The sequence below is a fragment of the Pecten maximus genome, chromosome 2 (assembly GCF_902652985.1).
Source record: "Pecten maximus chromosome 2, xPecMax1.1, whole genome shotgun sequence".
In the NCBI taxonomy this organism is placed as follows: Eukaryota; Metazoa; Mollusca; class Bivalvia; order Pectinida; family Pectinidae; genus Pecten; species Pecten maximus.
In genome coordinates, this window is record NC_047016.1 from 39,188,172 (window position 1) to 39,202,074 (window position 13,903).

The following is a 13,903-nucleotide window of genomic DNA, read 5'->3' on the forward strand; positions in this document are numbered from 1 at the left end:
TTAGATGATTTAATAATGCTTGAAATCTTGTATTGATGTAAACTGTTTCAGCACAGTTAGGGGCCGCGGTGGCCGAGTGGTTAAGGTGTACCGACACTTTAACACTAGCCTTCCACCACTGGGTTGCGAGTTCGAAACCTACGTGGGGCAGTTGCCAGGTACTGACCGTAGGCCGGTGGTTTTTCTCCGGGTACTCCGGCTTTCCTCCACCTCCAAAACCTGGCACGTCCTTAAATGACCCTGGCTGTTAATAGGACGTTAAACAAAAACAAACAAACAGTTAGGGGGTCAAGATTTTATGGGGGGAGATCAATATTTTATGCATAAAATAATGACCCGGTCAGTAAGTATCTAGTCCCCTAATGGTGTATTCAGTCCTCTAATGCAGTAGATTGTCCCCTAATTAAGTATCTAGTCCCCTAATGGTGTATTCAGTCCTCTAATGCAGTAGTCAGTCCCCTAATGGTGTATTCAGTCCTCTAATGCAGTAGTCGGTCCCCTAATGAAGTATCTAGTCCCCTAATGAAGTATTCAGTCCCCTAATGGGGTTGTCGGTCCCCTAATGGTGTATTCAGTCCTCTATGGCAGTAGTCAGTCCCCTAATGAAGTATCTAGTCCCCTAAAGAAGTATCTAGTCCCCTAATGAAGTATTCAGTCCCCTAATGGGGTTGTCAGTCCCCCAATGGTGTATTCAGTCCGACTGGAACAAAAAAGGCTGGTATAGAAATAGGCTCCTGTAAACAATGTGTCAAAGCATTGTACAAGGTAAAACTGTTATCTAAAATAAACAGGATAAACATTTTCTGAACTATCCCAACACCTAGTCAACATGTTTTTCAGAGCTGGTGTACCTTTCTAATTTGGCTTGATTACATTGTCTCAATTAAAATAAGACATAGATCATTAAAAAAAAAAAAAGTTTATATATGATGTCACCATAGTGTCCCTACAGTGATGAGACTCATGTTTAATTTATTGTCTGTGTTATATGGTCATGTCTCGACACTATTTATTTAATCATTTGGTGATACATGTATATGTATAGCACTGTATATATAGGTATACTATCATGTACTTACTATTGGATTGGGGTTGGTAACTTGGAATCTTGTAGGTTCAAATGGCGGGTACAATAACTGAATATATGTCTCTTCTTTTATTATACCCCCTCAACGAAGTTAGGGGGGTATACTGGAATCAGGTTGTCTGTCTGTCTGTCCGTCCAGCCGTCCGACTGTCTGTAGACGCATTTTGTCCGGACAACTCCTCCTAAACCGAAGGGCCAATTTTTCTCAAAATTATGGTTGCTATATGGCAACTGGTCACTATTAAACAGGTTTTCTGATAAGAACCATAACTTTAAGTTTGTCCGGACAATTCCTCCTAAACTAAATGGCCAATTTCAATGAAACTTCACACAAATATAGAAGACCATGTGTAGATGTGCATGCCACTTAATTTCTTTTTTCAAAATTATGGTTGCTATGGCAACTGGACACTTTATTACTGGGATATCTTAGTTAGCCTCTAATTAACAGTTCCAATTCACCATTGACTCGTGCAGATTGCGGGGGTATTAGTCAGCCATCCTGGCGACAGTTCTAGTTTATAACAAAAAAGAAGCTGAAACCTGATGTAGCATCACACCCTCCTGTTTCACAAAGGACATTGTCCTTTACGGCGGTGTCCCAAAGTTCACCAATGACACCATCCACTAGCTCTTTGAAAGTGACAGGGTTTTAATAATGGAAAGTCTTGAAAATAAGATTGAGAGATCAAATGACCAATTTATTAATTTGAAAAGGAAGGCTTTTTCTGATATTTATCATATGTTGTTGATCACATAGATACCCCGGTCTTTTGTTACATACACGGAGGAGACTGGGCCTTGCTCGGGTATGAACAGTCATTATGTTATAATTTCCTATGACCTCCACAAAGTCGCAAGCTGGTGCCTCAACTGGATGCGGGCAGACGACAGCTGCAAAGTGTGTTTCAGTGTTTACATCTTCAAAAACTGCTGACTGACCGTCATTGGGCAGGCTATTTGAAGATTATGTATACAATACAATGATGTTTATAGTAACTGTAATATTTATGCACTCGCTCAGTTTAAAAAGTCAAAAATCCAAAAATGTGGTTGCAAATGAAATTAAACTAGATTGACAAAATATGTAAAAATAGAAATATATTTGTTAATTATTATTATTATTATTTATAATTTGTATTGCAGAATGCCAGGGACCGGGCCTAAGTCTTTTAAATGCATTGCTTGTGGCAAACGTACAAGGCCAAAAGAAATAAGATTTGTTAACACTGATGTCTACAAAGACTTTATTCAGCATTTAGCCATAGAAGTTGATGACGTAAAATGTCAAACATGTTTTGTGAAATACAAAAGATCAGCAAAAACCCTAAAACCTAAGTTGTGTAAAAATGTGACCGATAGTGAAGATACACCAAACGATCCGAACTATGTTTCACCTCCTAAAAAACCTAGAAATGATAACCAATTTAAAAGTCCTCAAAATATTCCATTACTCATTTTGTCATCTGGTAACAGTCATTCCACCTGCTGTATATGCAAAAAGAGAAGTTCAAAATTGATGACAGTTTCCATCGACTGCAGAACTAGACTATTTGTAGAAAGGGGTCATCTGCTTCTAGATGTTGCTGTAAACACCTTAATTCAGATAAATACTTTAATATAGAGGCACTTTGTTCTGTGATCGACAACTCGACGAATTCTCAGCACATATTTTAATAAAACTGATATTTCGTCACTAATTGCAAACATAAGAGCTATTGCAGTGCGAAATGAACGATACCGAATTGACTTTGATAATAACCATTCTTTAACTAATGCAGATTATCAGAATCTCAGAGGCATTACAAAAGCTGACTTCAATGACTTGTGCTTACTTTTATGGAGTAGCACATCCATTCAATGTACAAACAAGGGCCCAATGGGCCCAAATCGCTCACCTGCAATGCAGTGATCTTTTCATATATGGATCCTGCAGTTATTTGAAAGCATGCTACAGGACCAATATAATGTCTCTCTGCACTTTGGCTTTTCACTAAAAGTCATTTAAAGATTTAAGCATACTTGATCGACGTGACCTTGAATGAAGGTTATTGAGAAGAAGTTGTTTAAAGATTTTAGCCTTTTTGACCCCTGTAACCTTGAATGAAGGTCAAGGTCATTCATTTGAACAAACTTGGTAGCCCTTTACCCCAGCATGCTACAGACCCAATATCAACTCTCTGGGACTCTTGGTTATTGAGAAGAAGTCGTTTAAAGATTTTAGCCTTTTTGACTCCTGTGACCTTGAATGAAAGTCAAGGTCATTCATTTGAACAAACTTGGTAGCCCTTCACCCCAGCATGCTACAGGCCAAATATTAGGTCTCTGGGACTCTTGGTTATTGAGAAGAAGTCGTTTAAAGATTTTAGCCTTTTTGACTCCTGTGACCTTGAATGAAAGTCAAGGTCATTCATTTGAACAAACTTGGTAGCTCTTTACCCCAGCATGCTACAGGCCAAATATTAGGTCTCTGGGACTGTTGGTTATCGAGAAGAAGTCGTTTAAAGATTTTAGCCTTTTTGGCCCCTGTGACCTTGAATGAAGGTCAAGGCCATTCATTTGAACAAACTAGGTAGCCCTTCATCCCAGCATGCTACAGACCCAATATCAACTCCCTGGGACTGTTGGTTATTGAGAAGAAGTCGTTTGAAGATTTTAGCCTTTTTGACCCCTGTGACCTTGAATGAAGGCCAAGGTCATTCATTTGAACAAACTTGGTAGCCCTTCACCCCAGCATGCTACAGGCCAAATATTAGGTCTCTGGGACTCTTTGTTATTGAGAAGAAGTCGTTTAAAGATTTTAGCCTTTTTGACTCCTGTGACCTTGAATGACAGTCAAGGTCATTCATTTGAACAAACTTGGTAGCCCTTCACCCGAGCATGCTACAGACCCAATATCAAGTCCCTGGGACTCTTGGTTATTGAGAAGAAGTCGATTAAAGATTTTAGCCTTTTTGACTCCTGTGACCTTGAATGAAAGTCAAGGTCATTCATTTGAACAAACTTGGTAGCCCTTCACCCCAGCATGCTACAGACCCAATATCAAGTCCCTGGGACTCTTGGTTATTGAGAAGAAGTCGTTTAAAGATTTTAGCCTTTTTGACTCCTGTGACCTTGAATGAAGGTCAAGGTCATTCATTTGAACAAACTTGGTAGCCCTTCACCCCAGCATGCTACAGACCCAATATCAAGTCCCTGGGTCTTTTGGCTATTTAGAAGAAGTCGTCTAATTTTTTTTTAGCCTTTTTGACTCCTGTGACCTTGAATGAAAGTCAAGGTCATTCATTTGAACAAACTTGGTAGCCCTTTACCCCAGCATGCTACAGACCCAATATCAACTCCCTGGGACTGTTGGTTGTTGAGAAGAAGTCGTTTGAAGATTTTAGCCTTTTTGACTCCTGTGACCTTGAATGAAGGTCAAGGTCATTCATTTGAACAAACTTGGTAGCCCTTCACCCCAGCATGCTACAGGCCCAATATTAGGTCTCTAGGCCTTTTGGTTATTGAGAAGAAGTTGCTTGAATGGAAAGTTGACGCCGGACGGACGGCCGGACGGACGACGGACGGACGACGGACGCCGCGCCACGGCATAAGCTCACTTGCCCTTCGGGCAGGTGAGCTAAAAACCAAACAAGTAGAACATGTATTGCAATATTGCTCGTTAAATTGAGAACAGGCATGTCCAACCGACTACTGTCCACTCTGTTTAATATTGGAAAATCTAGTGTGCGCAGGGCGATTATGATTAATTTCACACTAAGCATGTAACACGAGATGATGTAATACAAGACCACTAGCGCAAGAACTGTTTGGCACCATGATCAACAAACCAGCTTTATTAGTTGTGGAAGGCACATACATATACATTGAAAAGAGCAACAATTTCAACGAAGATCTTACAGCATACATAAAAATAGACCACTCGTCAAACCCATGGTAATCGTAACAACAACTGGGTACATCGTTTCTATTCTGGGACCATATCACGCCGATTATAAAAACAACGATGCTTCCATACTGAAACATAATATCGAAACAAACATGGAGAACATGAAGGATTGGCTGCAGACAGATGACCTCCTAGTTGTGGACCGAGGATTTAGGGATTCCCTGGAGTTTCTGAGTCATCACACATTTTGAAAAAAAAATGTAAGTATTGAACTTTTATACATCATGTCAATATGAATGCCAGGGATTCCCTGGAGTTTCTGAATGACCTCGGAATAAAGTACCAGATGCCAACATTCCTTCAAAGAGGTCAAAAACAAAACACAACAGAAGAGGTAATATTACAAAATATTCAATGTTATTACTTATAATGAGTATAAACCTACAATTTGATATGATTACCTAGAGGTTGTGACATTGCAATTCTTCTGTGACATAAACAATTAGAATAAGTGTTGTGTTGATGCTCCAAACATTACCCAATATTGTTCAGTCATCAAGTATTGAACTTTTATACATCATGTCAATATGAATGCCAGATGTTTGCAAACAAACCCGTCATATAGAGCTAGTGAGAACTGTATCCATCTTATATACATGTTTACACACTTGTTCGAGAACCTCTAACTACCAGTTTAGCATACCAAGGTGTGTCATTCTATACTCTACACTTGTTCGAGAACCTCTAACTACCAGTTTAGCATACCAAGGTGTGTCATTCTATACTCTACACTTGTTCGAGAACCTCTAACTACCAGTTTAGCATACCAAGGTGTGTCATTCTATACTCCTATGTACCCCTCTCACCCACCCTGTTGGTTTAGCATGGTACCATGAAAGCCATCCATAGGCTGTCATTTTGATTAAAATATTAAATATGTTTTATGTTTATTACAGAATGTCATAAATAGAAAAAAACATTTAAAGTGTTTGTATATATGTTCTGTTCCAGGCCAATCCTTCTCGACTTTTAACAAAAATCTGATGGATAGTCGAGTCAGTAAATGGACGGTTGAAGCAGTGGCGATATCTTCAGAATGTCATACCGAACACTCGGATACCAGTCATTGGTGACTACGTGCAGCTTGTTGCAGCCCTGCATGTGCAGCCCCTACCGAACACCACTTAACACGGGCACACCTGAAGGTGACCAACTGGTAGCAGCCAAGATGAAGGTAATAAAAACTTAAATAGATAAACTAGGTATATATATCTCATGAGTCGGACTGTGTATTACCATGATTTTCGTCACTTGAGCCGATTAATTTTTACATTTGTAGAGACATGTCTATGCAAAAACTTAACATTATCGTTATATTAAAAAAAAAATGGTCAAAAGGTTATTTTGAGTCTGGAAATGTGGCATGAATGATGAATGGATCAAGTTATCTGTTTTTGTTGGAGGTTCTGGCGTCCAAGTGGAATGCTCTTCAGCAGCATGTCCAGGAGGAGAATATCAACACCCAAAATCACTCCTGGAAATCTATAGATGTTGCCGATGCTGTTGTTTGTGCATTTTGTGAAATGTATTGGAACAGCACTTCAGGAGGAATAAAGATACACAACTGAAGCAGCTGTTTCCATTCAGACGCGAAAACCACAGGGACTTGAGAATTAGTTATAGTCTACATATATTTTGACCTTCCCTAGTATGAAACCTTTTTTTTTGGGGGGGGGGGGGGGGGTCTAGATTAAAATTCGGTAAAAATGACACCCCGGTATTCATGATTTCCTTTTTATCGAATTTTAATCTAGACCCCCAAAACTTATTCTCACGTCCCCGTGATGAAAACCAGAGATAAAAACTTTCGTGTTAAATTAATTCAACGACATCCAGACAGAAAAACATTCAATATTATCTAACATAAAACATATCTACATAAAACTCTGTACACATATTACATAGACCTTTAAAATGATACAGAAACTTACGGAGAGTGCACGAGATTGATAGAAATAAATTAAGGATTTCTACGTTATTTAAATCTAAAATTTAAATTTGCAGTAGAAACAAGACAGTACTGTGTGCCAAAGTTCCCATTTGGTCAACAAGTAAATTTGTATGCAATTATTGTACAGGAAATGTGGAAGATGAGATTTTATTCATATTCTATGATATCAGCTATTTTTACATATCGGTTAATTATGAATATATTGGACTCTAGAATAGTCGCCTTGCCTTTTAAAAATGTTTACATGACACATAACACATGACTAATATTCTATTTTGATATGTTTACCCACGTTGTTTTTGCGTTTCTCAATAAGATGAGAAAAGGACCAGTGTGTTCTGTTGTGTCCTTGGGCAAGACACTTTTATACTGCTCTGGATGGCATGCTACTCCTCATATATGGTCTTCAGTGAGGTAGTCACCAACTACTACAAGGAGATCCTGCCTCCAAATGACCCTGGCTGTTCACCGAGCAATAAACCCAGCAAACAAAACTAATAAGATGTGACCGTGGTGTATGTACTCGTATGATATTATGAAAGTAGGGCTTAATTACACGGCACAATTCTGAGAGAGTTCACTTTGATTCTCATCATATGGACTTAAAATTAAAGTAGTTGATGTGAATTTTGTCTGTATACATGCTGGATTTTATTTTAAACTTAAGACAGTAAGGTATTTTATGTGAAAAATATTTACAAAAATAATTTTGTTGATAGGGTTTTGTCGAATTCTTCGACATGGAATATTGCATTTTCTTTTTATTAGTTTTCTATAGGGTTTTGTCAAATTTCCCATTTTTAATTTTTTTTTTTTTTTTTAAATTTCTACTTCTTTTTAATCACAATAAACAATTTATAAAATGGTCACCAAAAACATTGAAGTTATCATAGAACAATTGACACTTTAGCATACCAGAAAATGAAAGATCAAAAGTGTACTTGTGACAGTTGCTGTAGATTTTTATTGCTAATGACTTGAATAGAGATGTCAGCACGAGTGCTCCTAAAATCAAGTCACCTGTGCGACATCTGTAGTATAAGAGTTATCCTCCTTATTTAAAATTTTTGCTACTGCATAGTCTAGATTTGTTCCTCAAGTTTCCCTGGGATGAATGTGGTTTGGCAAACCTACATAGTACATATGAACTTTCCAAAATGTATCCATGAATTCTAACTGTCAAAATCAAAGATGACCGTCTATCAGCCATTTTTTTTGTTGTTTTTTTGTTGTTTTTTGTAATCATTCAAAATTGAACAAAGTGTTTAGGGACAGACGGACATTGAACCACGGACATAGCCCACACTTTTCAATCTAATGGAGGGCTAAACATCTACAATTTCTGGATATAATGGCATTATGTCTGTAACATGTATATTACCACAATATGTCCAGAAAAGTTACTGTTCTTTGAAAAAGTTATAACCATTTCATGTTTATCTTAGTAGATCCTCACAGAGTTTTCAACAAATTTTGTACATTCTCAATGGCATCGCACACAATTCTGCATTTAATATTTGTATCCACATTATACAATGCATTTCTTTTGGATTGGCGATTACTCATAATCATGTAATATAAAATTAGCATCTTCACTATATTTACTACCAATGTTAAATAATTATGATACCAACAATCGTCAAAAGGACAAGAATTGCCACATTTGTAGAATTCATTATTTAAATCCACTAGTGCAGGAAATTACCAAAATAAAGGGCAATAACTCTTTCAAATATCTATATAGATGGAGATTACCTTGATAAAATGAATAACAAATTCTGTGTTGTTTTCTAATCTGTTTATTAATGAAAATTTCAGGTGCTAGCATACATGTTTTGCTAGAAATTGTGAGAGCATGCAAAAATGGGAATAGAGGTTTGTGAAGAAAGAACATGTCTCCCCTAATTTAATATCAACCTTTATCAGTTTATGTCAGATTACAGGGCTATTAAAAGTTACGGAGAAGTTATTGTCCAAACAAGAAATTATTGGAACTAAAGTACCATTGGATGGAGCAAGTTCAAAGTATAACAAGAGCTGATGGAGAACAGCATAGCTCGTCTCGCAAATGTTTGTCAATAAATAATTAAAATATATTAATTGGAATGGTTTCGCAAATTGCATTAATTAATTAATTAATTGTTAACTTGATCAATTATGTTTTGTGAATTCATGCAATTTTCAAAACCATACCAATTTATATATAAATTATATATTGACAAACATTCGGGAGACAAGCTATGCTGTTGTAGATTAAATGAATATATTAAAGACAAATGTAATTGCTTTTGGACACATTTCTTCAATTTTTGACAAAATATTATCCTAATGAGAGTTGTCTCCCTTGAAAAATGTGGACCGGTATAAATTGTCTATTGTGAGCATTTTCACATTGTTTTATTTTCAGTTTCACCCCAAAGAAAGTATAGTACTCCATAGGGACTCTTTTACCAAATATCAGCACCCTAGTACAATCATAAAGTGATGTGTAAATAGCTTTCAACATTTGCACAAAAATTTAAAAAAAAATATTTCAGTTTAACTACGACAAGGGATAGTTTAACCCCCACAGGGAACCTAATACCATGTATACTATGCCTTTCAACACTCACAACATAAACTGAACACAAAGTCCAAAGATTTAAAAACAAAAAAAAAACAGATTTTAAAGTTTTACTCCAGGAAGGGATTGTCTTACTCCATAGGGACTCTATTGCCAATTATCAGCACCCTAGTACAATTATAAAGTGATGTATTAATACTTTTCAACACTTGAACCAAAAACTTAAAGCAAAAATGTTCTAAGTCCAAAAATTTTCAAAAATCTGATTTTGTTTCCAAGAAATCTTTTAGTTTAACTCCGGCAGGGGATTGTTTGTCCCCCACAGGGACCATATTACCATAAATTACTATGCCTTTCAACACTTGCACCAAACATTTAACATTTGAAAAAACAACGCCGGGGTGACGACATAAGCTCTCACTCTTCTTCGAAGAGACGAGCTAAAAATAAACTAAGGGCAATAACTTTTGCACAAATAGTCAAATCAAAATGCTATACATTTATGTAAGTCTCAAGGAAGTGGGTCCAAAAATGTAGTAGCTAGGTGCCTTGAAATAAACGAAGGGCAATAACTTTTGCAAAAGAAAAAACACTGTCGAATTAATATTCCTTTCAGGAAATCAACTAAACATATGAAAATAATGCATACAAAGATTCAAAAGGTTGATAACAAGAGATCCCAGAGGGATCTTGGCGCCCACCATTGAATGATCTTCATAGGTTCCATGTCAGATTGATCTTTTCTCTACTTTTCCCTTCATTTTACTAATCTGTGCAAATTGAGACATCCCTCCAGTACTTTTCAAACAAGGGAATCCTAGCTATATAAGAAATTTGAGATTTAACGATAATGGCTGTTTGTTTGCCAGGTTGTTTTCAGGACAGACTGGTCCAAAAATGCAATACAAGGGACCAAGGGGAGCCTACTTATGAAATTTGAGAAAGATCCAATCAGTACTTTGAGAAATAGAGATAACAAACTTCAATTGTCAAAATCCAATATGGCGGCCTGTCGGCCATTTTGTTTTCCAATTGATCTCAAAATACAATAAGCATAATAAGGCACCAAGGGGAACCTCAATATGAAATTTGAGAAAGATCCCTTCAGTACTTTCTCAGAAATAGCGATAACAAATTTCAATTGTCAAAATCCAAGATGTTATTTTCAGATTGGTCTCAAAATGCAATATGCATAACTAGGCACCAAGGGAAACTTACATATGAAATTTCAGAAAGATCCCTTAAATACCTTCACAGAAATAGCGATAACAAATTGAAATTGTCAAAATCCAAGATGGCTGCCTGCCGGCCATGTTGTTTTCTGATTGGTCTCAAAACGCAATATGCATAACAAGGCACCAAGGGAAACTTACATATGAAATTTGAGAAATATCCCTTAAATACTTTCTCAGAAATAGTGATAACAAACTTCATTTGTCAAAATCCAAGATGGCTGCCTGTCGGCCATGTTGTTTTCTGATTGGTCTCAAAACGCAATATGCATAACAAGGCACCAAGGGAAACTTACATATGAAATTTGAGAAATATCCCTTAAATACTTTCTCAGAAATAGTGATAACAAACTTCATTTGTCAAAATCCAAGATGGCTGCCTGCCGGCCATGTTGTTTTCTGATTGGTCTCAAAACGCAATATGCATAACTAGGCACCAAGGGTAACATACATATGAAATTTCAGAAAGATCCATTCAGTACTTTCTCAGAAATAGCGATAACAAACTTCAATTGTCAAAATCCAAGATGGCTGCCTGTCGGCCATGTTGTTTTCCGATTGGTCTCAAATCGCAATATGCATAACTAGGCACCAAGGGGAACCTACATATGAAATTTCAGAAAGATCCATTCAGCACTTTCTCAGAAATAGCGATAACAAACTTCAATTGTCAAAATCCAAGATGGCTGCCTGTCGGCCATGTTGTTTTCCGATTGGTCTCAAATCGCAATATGCATAACTAGGCACCAAGGGGAACCTACATATGAAATTTCAGAAAGATCCCTTCAGTACTTTCTCAGAAATAGCGATAAACTTCAATTGTCAAAATCCAAGATGGCTGCCTGTCGGCCATGTTGTTTTCTGATTGGTCTCAAATCGCAATATGCATAACTAGGCACCAAGGGGAACCTACATATGAAATTTCAGAAAGATCCATTCAGTACTTTCTCAGAAATAGCGATAACAAACTTCAATTGTCAAAATCCAAGATGGCTGCCTGTCGGCCATGTTGTTTTCCGATTGGTCTCAAATCGCAATATGCATAACTAGGCACCAAGGGGAACCTACATATAAAATTTCAGAAAGATCCCTTCGGTACTTTCTCAGAAATAGCGATAACAAACTTCAATTGTCAAAATCCAAGATGGCTGCCTGTCGGCCATGTTGTTTTCCGATTGGTCTCAAATCGCAATATGCATAACTAGGCACCAAGGGAAACCTACATATGCAATTTGAGAAAGATCCCTTCAGTACTCTCTCAGAAATAGCGATAACAAACTTCAATTGTCAAAATCCAAGATGGCTGCCTGTCGGCCATGTTGTTTTCCGATTGGTCTCAAATCGCAATATGCATAACTAGGCACCAAGGGGAACCTACATATGCAATTTGAGAAAGATCCCTTCAGTACTCTCTCAGAAATAGCGATAACAAACTTCAATTGTCAAAATCCAAGATGGCTGCCTGTCGGCCATGTTGTTTTCCGATTGGTCTCAAATCGCAATATGCATAACTAGGCACCAAGGGGAACCTACATATGCAATTTGAGAAAGATCCCTTCAGTACTTTCTCAGAAATAGCGATAACAAACTTCAATTGTCAAAATCCAAGATGGCTGCCTGTCGGCCATGTTGTTTTCCGATTGGTCTCAAATCGCAATATGCATAACTAGGCACCAAGGGAAACCTACATATGCAATTTGAGAAAGATCCCTTCAGTACTCTCTCAGAAATAGCGATAACAAACTTCAATTGTCAAAATCCAAGATGGCTGCCTGTCGGCCATGTTGTTTTCCGATTGGTCTCAAATCGCAATATGCATAACTAGGCACCAAGGGGAACCTACATATGCAATTTGAGAAAGATCCCTTCAGTACTTTCTCAGAAATAGCGATAACAAACTTCAATTGTCAAAATCCAAGATGGCTGCCTGTCGGCCATGTTGTTTTCCGATTGGTCTCAAATCGCAATATGCATAACTAGGCACCAAGGGAAACCTACATATGCAATTTGAGAAAGATCTCTTCAGTACTTTCTCAGAAATAGCGATAACAAACTTCAATTGTCAAAATCCAAGATGGCTGCCTGTCGGCCATGTTGTTTTCCGATTGGTCTCAAAACGCAATATGCATAACTAGGCACCAAGGGGAACCTACATATGAAATTTGAGAAAGATCCCTTCAGTTCTTTCTGAGAAATAGCGATAACAAGAATTGTTTACGGACGGAGGGACGGACGGACGACGGACGCAGGGCGATTTGAACAGCCCACCATCTGATGATGGTGGGCTAAAAATGTAAATCATCAGCAGAAAGGAAGCTCTGTTCTTCATCGGGTGATAAAGGTGTACAGTGTTATTTTTCGTTTGATTTCTGCAATGGTTTATTTGTTTCAAAAGATACAGCCTAGCTAAACAAGAAACTGATCAAAAAAGTTCACTTATTTGACCTTTGTATCAAGGTCACAGTGACCTAGCTAGCAGCTAGTTCTGCGAAGATATATACAGAGCAACCCGCTTATTTTCATACCCCTTTTTCCACGACAAAATATGCAAATAACCAGAGTATTCGTATAGGCGGAGTTGGGTTTTGGCCCCTCTTATACATTATGTAGATCGTCAGGTAGGTCCTCAAAATGGGCGCTTTATGATTGTTTACGTTATTTGCATTGAAAATATATTTTAAAAAAAAAACATTATTTAAAATATAACAGTAAATACGAAATAAATGGGTTGTTATTCTTTGTAAATGTACAAATATTTGCATACACTTCATCGTTTACTACTTGTCACTCCGAGTCTCTGGGTCCGATATCGGTCATACGCGCGTGGGTTGGCACTATGATGTACAATGTCATCGTTTCAATTAACATTCATTATCGTCTCGAGATGCGTTGTGTTCCTGCTATGAGTATATTAGTTGTTTGATCATAGATGATGAACTGCTGAAGCAATAGACTGTCTTAAATGACCGTGACATGTTATTGTCGTTTGGGTTTGTTTGGAAAATGGCGCACACACACAAAGAGTTGTCGTTCATTACACATATGCCCCCACAATGCAACGCGCCTAGTAAACAATCATGGCGATCGCAACCTGCCTCTTCAAGTGTTCAAGTGCACAGAA